At 37.1% G+C, this 6,385-nt stretch overlaps 1 non-coding gene across 1 annotated transcript; it reads left to right on the top strand.

Annotated features, from left to right (window-relative positions):
- The first annotated feature begins 2,408 nt into the window (after positions 1–2,408).
- LOC148555580 (small nucleolar RNA R71) lies at positions 2,409–2,516 on the top strand. The gene has a single exon (XR_015887445.1). It is a non-coding gene; the product is annotated as a small nucleolar RNA R71 (small nucleolar RNA).
- The last annotated feature ends 3,869 nt before the right edge of the window (positions 2,517–6,385 follow it).

The following is a 6,385-nucleotide window of genomic DNA, read 5'->3' as shown; positions in this document are numbered from 1 at the left end:
TTTTAAAAGCGTGGCACATAACTAAATCGAGAAAGCGTGCTCCATGTTCACAATCAGCGCTCAAAATGTTAACTGGGCATTCACTTTTGTTAACTTTCTCGTGAAATCTAGCTTGGAAGCAAGCGGAGTGGTGCACGAAATTGTGATCATCAACAACGGCGCCAAAGACTTGGAGCTCTCAAATGTGAATCACACTTTGTCACAATTTCGCACAACTAACCAGCAAGTACACTGGGTCATCCAAGTAATACCTTACGTGAGTAAGGGTCGATCCCACGGAGACTGTCGGCTTGAAGCAAGCTATGGTCATCTTGTAAATCTCAGTCAGGCAGATTTAAATGGTTATGGAGAATTGATAATTAAAAGATGAATAAAACATAAAATAAAGATAGAGATACTTATGTAATTCATTGGTAGGAATTTCAGATAAGTGTATGAAGATGCTTTGTTCCTCCTAAACTTCTGCTTTCCTATTGCCTTCATCCAATCATTCATACTCCCTTCCATGGCAAGCTTTATGTTGGGCATCACCATTGTCAATGGCTACTTCCCGCACGGCTAATCATTTGTCGGTTCTTGATCATGTTGGAATAGGATCCATTGATCCTTTTGCATCTCTCACACGCCCAACAATCGCGAGTTTGAAGCTCGTCACAGTCATCCCTTCCCAGATCCTACTCGGAATACCACAGACAAGGTTTAGACTTTCCGGATCTCAAGAATGACTGCCAATAATTCTAGCCTATACCACTAAGGTTCCAATCTTAGATTAGAAACCCAAGAGATACGCATTCAAGCCATTGCTAGTAGAACAGAGGTGGTTGTTAGGCACATGTTCGTAGGTGAGAATGATGATGAGTGTCACAGATCATCACATTCATCAAGTTGAAGAACGAACGAATATCTTAGAGAAGAAGTAGGCGTGAATTAGAAGAACAATAGTAATTATATTAATTCATGAAGAACAGCCGAGCTCCACACCTTAATCTATGGTGTGTAGAAACTCCACCGTTGAAAATACATAAGAACATGGTCTAGGCATGGCCGAATGGCCAGCCTCCCAAAGAGGGTTCAATCATCAAAACATGATTCAAAGATGAAAATACAATAGCAAAACGTCCTATTTATAGAAAACTAGTAGCCTAGGGTTACAGAAATAAGTAATTAATGCAGAAATCTTCTTTCGGGCCCACTTGGTGTGTGCTTGGATTGAGCATTGAAGTGTTCATGTGTAGAGACTTTTCTTGGAGGTAAACACCAGGTTTTGTGCCAGTTTGGGCGTTTAACTCCAGCTTTTGTGCCAGTTCTGGCATTTTGACGCCAGAATTCTTAAGCTGACTTGGAACGCCTGTTTGGGCCATCAAATCTTGGGAAAAGTATAAACTATTATATATTGCTGGAAGTCTCAGGATGTCTACTTTCCAATGCAATTGAGAGCGCGCCAATTGGTTTTCTGTAGCTCCAGAAAATCCACTTCGAGTGCAGGGAGGTCAGAATCCAACAGCATCTGCAGTCCTTTTTCAGCCTCTTAATCAGATTTTTGCTTAGGTCCCTCAATTTTAGCCAGAAAATACCTGAAATCACAGAAAAACACACAAACTCATAGTAAAGTCCAGAAATGTGATTTTTATTTAAAAACTAATAAAAATATAATAAAAACTAACTAAAATATACTAAAAACATACTAAAAATAATGCCAAAAAGTGTATAAATTATGGAGTAACTTTCTTGCTCAGCTGACCCACTTATGCCTCCAAATTTCTAATGGAGGACCTTATTTTAGTCATAAAACTTTGAGTGGTTTTAATTAGATCAGAGACTATGGTTGCTAAGTCAGAATGGCTTTGCTTAGAATTCTCTGTCTGTTGCTGAGAAGATGATGGAAAAGGCTTACTATTGCTAAACCTATTTCTTCCACCATTATTGTTGTTGAAACCTTGTTGAGGCCTCTGTTGGTCCTTCCATGAGAGGTTTGGATGATTCCTCCATGAAGGATTATAGGTGTTTCCATAGGGTTCTCCCATGTAATTCACCTCTTCCATTGCTGGGTTCTCAAGATCATAAGCTTCTTCTTTAGATGAAGCTTTTTTGGTACTGCCTGTTGCTGCTTGCATTCCAGACAGACTTTGAGAAATCATATTGACTTGTTGAGTCAATATTTTGTTCTGAGCTAGTATGGCATTCAGAGTATCAATCTCAAGAACTCCTTTCTTCTGATTTGTCCCATTATTCACAGGATTCCTTTCAGAGGTGTACATGAATTGGTTATTTTCAACAATCTCAATGAGTTCCTGAGCTTCTGCAGGCATCTTCTTCAGATGAAGAGATCCTCCAGCAGAGCTGTCCAATGACATCTTGGACAGTTTAGACAGACCATCATAGAAGATACCTATGATGCTCCATTCTGAAAGCATGTCAGAAGGGCACCTTCTGATTAATTGCTTGTATCTTTCCCAAGCTTCATAGAGGGATTCACCTTCCTTCTGTCTGAAGGTTTGGACTTCCACTCTAAGCTTACTCAATTTTTGAGATGGAAAGAACTTTGCCAATAAGGCATTGACTAGCTCTTCCCAAGAGTTCAGGCTTTCTTTAGGTTGTGAATCCAACCATGTTCTAGCTCTGTCTCTTACAGCAAAAGGAAAGAGCATAAGCTTGTAAACCTCAGGATCAACATCATTGGTCTTGACAGTGTCACAGATTTATAGGAATTCAGCTAAGAACTGATGAGGATCTTCCATTGGAAGGCCATGAAACTTGCAATTCTGTTGCATCAGAGAAACTAATTGAGCCTTAAGCTCAAAGTTGTTTGCTCCAATGACAGGGATTGAGATGCTTCTCCCATAGAAGTCGGGAGTAGGTGCAGTAAAGTCACCAAGCACCTTCCTTGCATTATTGACATTGTTGTTGTTTTTGGCTGCCATGTCTTTTTCTTGTTTGAAAAGTTCTGTTAGGTCCTCTATAGGGAGTTGTACTTTAGCTTCTCTTAGCTTTCTCTTCAAGGTCCTTTCAGGTTCAAGATCAGCTTCAACAAGAATGCCTTTGTCCTTGCTTCTGCTCATATAAAAAGAGAAGAAGAAAGTATGGAATCCTCTATGTCACAATATAGAGATTCCTTGAAGTGTCAGAGGAAAAAGAAGAATAGAAGGAGAAGGTAGAAAGAGAAGAATTCAAACTTATCAAGAGGGATAGAGTTTGAATTGTTGATAGTGGAGGAGTGTTAGTCCTTTAAATAGAAGGATGTGAGTAGAGGGGAAGAATTTTCGAAATTAAAGTAAAAAGATTTTGAAATAATTAAACGAAATTTTGAAAATTTGGTAAATGATTTTTGAAAACTAAGATTGGGAAAGAAATTAAGTGATTTTTGAAAAAGATTTTGAAATTAGAAATCAAAAAGATATGATTGAAAATTAATTTTGAAAAATATGTGATTGAAAAGATATAATTGAGAATCAAATTAAAAAGAAGAAAGTTTTTAAAAATAAAGTTGATTACTTGAACAAAAAGAAATTAAAAGATATGATTCTAGAATTAAAATTTTTGATCCTTTCTTAATAGGCAAGTAACAACTTGAAAATTTTGAATTAAATCACTAATTGTGACAAGGATTTTCGAAAATAGTAATAAATAAAAAAATTGAAAAGAAATTGATTTTGAAAATATATGATTGAAAAGATATGATTTGAAAAAAATATGATTTTGAAAAATTATGAAAACTTGAAAAAAAAATTTGAATTAGAAACAAAATCTTCCCTCTTATGCCATCCTGGCGTTAAATGCCCAGAATGGTATCCATTCTGGCATTTAACACCCAAAATGCTATCCTTTTGGGCGTTTAACGCCGAGCCAGTTACCCTGACTGGCATTTAAACGCCAGTTTTCCTTCTTCACTGGGTGTTTTGAACGCCCAGCTTTTTCTGTGTAATTCCTCTGCTGCATGTTCTGAATCTTCAATTCTCTGTATTATTGACTTGAAAAGACATAATTTTGAAAAAAATTTGGATTTTTAATGATGAGGAACAATCAAAATGCAATTAAACATGGAAAACTAAGATCAAATACATAATGCATGCAAGGCACCAAACTTAAAAGTTTGTATACTAAGGACTATAACAATTTGAAAAATGCATGTGAGAAACAACTAAACACACAAAACAAGAGAATTTAAAGATTAGAGCAAGAAAATCATCAAGAACATCTTGAAGATCAATGACGAACATAATGCATGTAATTTTCGAAAATTAGAAGAATAAAGACATGCAATTGACACCAAACTTAAAATTAGACACTAGACTTAAACAAGAAACATAGAATATTTTTTATTTTTATGGTTTTATAAAATTTTTTGTGATTTTTCGAAAATTGAGTGGAAAAGAAAATAAAGGGATTCAAAATTTTTAATAAGAATTCCAGGAATCATTGCAATGCTAGTCTAAGACTCCGGTCGAGGAATTAGACATGGCTTACTAGCCAGCCAAGCTTTCAAAGAAAGCTCCGGTCTAAAATATTAGACATGGCCAATGGCTAGCCAAGCTTTAGCAGATCATTGCTCACAACAGTAAAATTGATAGAAATCAACAAGCTCTTGTGATGATAAGTTGAAACCTCGGTCCAAAAGATTAGACATGGCTTCACAACCAGCCAAACTTCCACAAATCATCATGAAACTCTAGAAGTCATTCTTAAAAACTCTGAAGAACAAAAATAGAAAATTTTTGTATTTTTAAAATATTTTTTTCGAATAAAAAGTAAAATTACCTAATCTAAGCAACAACATGAACCGTCAGTTGTCCAAACTCGAACAATCCCTGGCAATGGCGCCTAAAACTTGGTGCACAAAATTGTGATTATCAACAATGGAGCCAAAGACTTGGAGCTCTCAAACGTGAGTCACACTTTGTCACAATTCTGCATAACTAACTAGCAAGTGCACTGGGTCGTCCAAGTAATACCTTACGTGAGTAAGGGTCGATCCCACGGAGAATGTCGGCTTGAAGCAAGCTATGGTCATCTTGTAAATCTCAGTCAGGCAGATTCAAATGGTTATGGAGAATTGATAATTAAAAGATGAATAAAACATAAAAAAAAGATAAAGATACTTATGTAATTCATTGGTAGAAATTTCAGATAAGCGTATGAAGATGCTTTGTTCCTCCTAAACTTCTGCTTTCCTATTGCCTTCATCCAATCATTCATACTCCCTTCCATGGCAAGCTTTATGTTGGGCATCACCGTTGTCAATGGCTACTTCCCGTCCTCTCAGTGAAAATGTTCCAAATGCACTGTCACCGCACGGCTAATCATCTGTTGGTTCTCGATCATGTTGGAATAGGATCCATTGATCCTTTTGCATCTGTCACATGCCCAACAATCATGAGTTTGAAGCTCGTCACAGTCATCCCTTCCCAGATCCTACTCGAAATACCACAGACAAGGTTTAGACTTTCCAAATCTCAAGAATGACCGCCAATAATTCTAGCCTATACCACGAAGGTTCCAATCTTAGATTAGAAACCCAAGAGATACGCATTCAAGCCATTGCTAGTAGAACAGAGGTGGTTGTCAGGCACATGTTCATAGGTGAGAATGATGATGAGTGTCACAGATCATCACATTCATCAAGTTGAAGAACAAACAAATAACTTAGAGAAGAAGTAGGCATGAATTGAATAGAAGAACAATAGTAATTGTATTAATTCATGAAGAACAGCAGAACTCCACATCTTAATCTATGGTGTGTAGAAACTCCACCGTTGAAAATACATAAGAACAAGGTCTAGGCATGGCCAAATGGCCAGCCTCCGAAAGAGGGTTCAATCATCAAAATATGATTCAAAGATGAAAATACAATAGCAAAAGGTCCTATTTATAGAAAACTAGTAGCCTAGGGTTACAGAAATAAGTAATTAATGCAGAAATCTTCTTCCGGGCCCACTTGGTGTGTTCTTGGGCTGAGCATTGAAGCTTTCATGTGTAGAGACTTTTCTTGGAGTTAAACGCCAGCTTTTGTGCCAGTTTAGGCGTTTAACTCCAGCTTTTGTGCTAGTTCTGGCGTTTTGACGCTAGAATTCTTAAGCTGACTTGGAACGCCTGTTTGGGCCATCAAATCTCGGGCAAAGTATGAACTATTACATATTTCTGGAAAGCCCAGGATGTCTACTTTCCAACGCAATTGAGATCGCGCCAATTGGGCTTCTTTAGCTCCAGAAAATCCACTTTGAGTGTAGGGAGGTCAGAATCCAACAGCATCTGCAGTCCTTTTTCAGCCTCTGAATCAGATTTTTGCTCAGGTCCCTCAATTTCAGGCAGAAAATACCTGAAATCACAGAAAAATACACAAACTCATAGTAAAGTCTAGAAATGTGATTTTTATTTAAAAGCTAATAAA

The sequence above is a fragment of the Arachis ipaensis genome, chromosome B6, assembly GCF_059453495.1.
Source record: "Arachis ipaensis isolate K30076 ecotype BB chromosome B6, ASM5945349v1, whole genome shotgun sequence".
In the NCBI taxonomy this organism is placed as follows: domain Eukaryota; kingdom Viridiplantae; phylum Streptophyta; class Magnoliopsida; order Fabales; family Fabaceae; genus Arachis; species Arachis ipaensis.
This window is presented reverse-complemented; position numbering and strand designations above follow the sequence as displayed.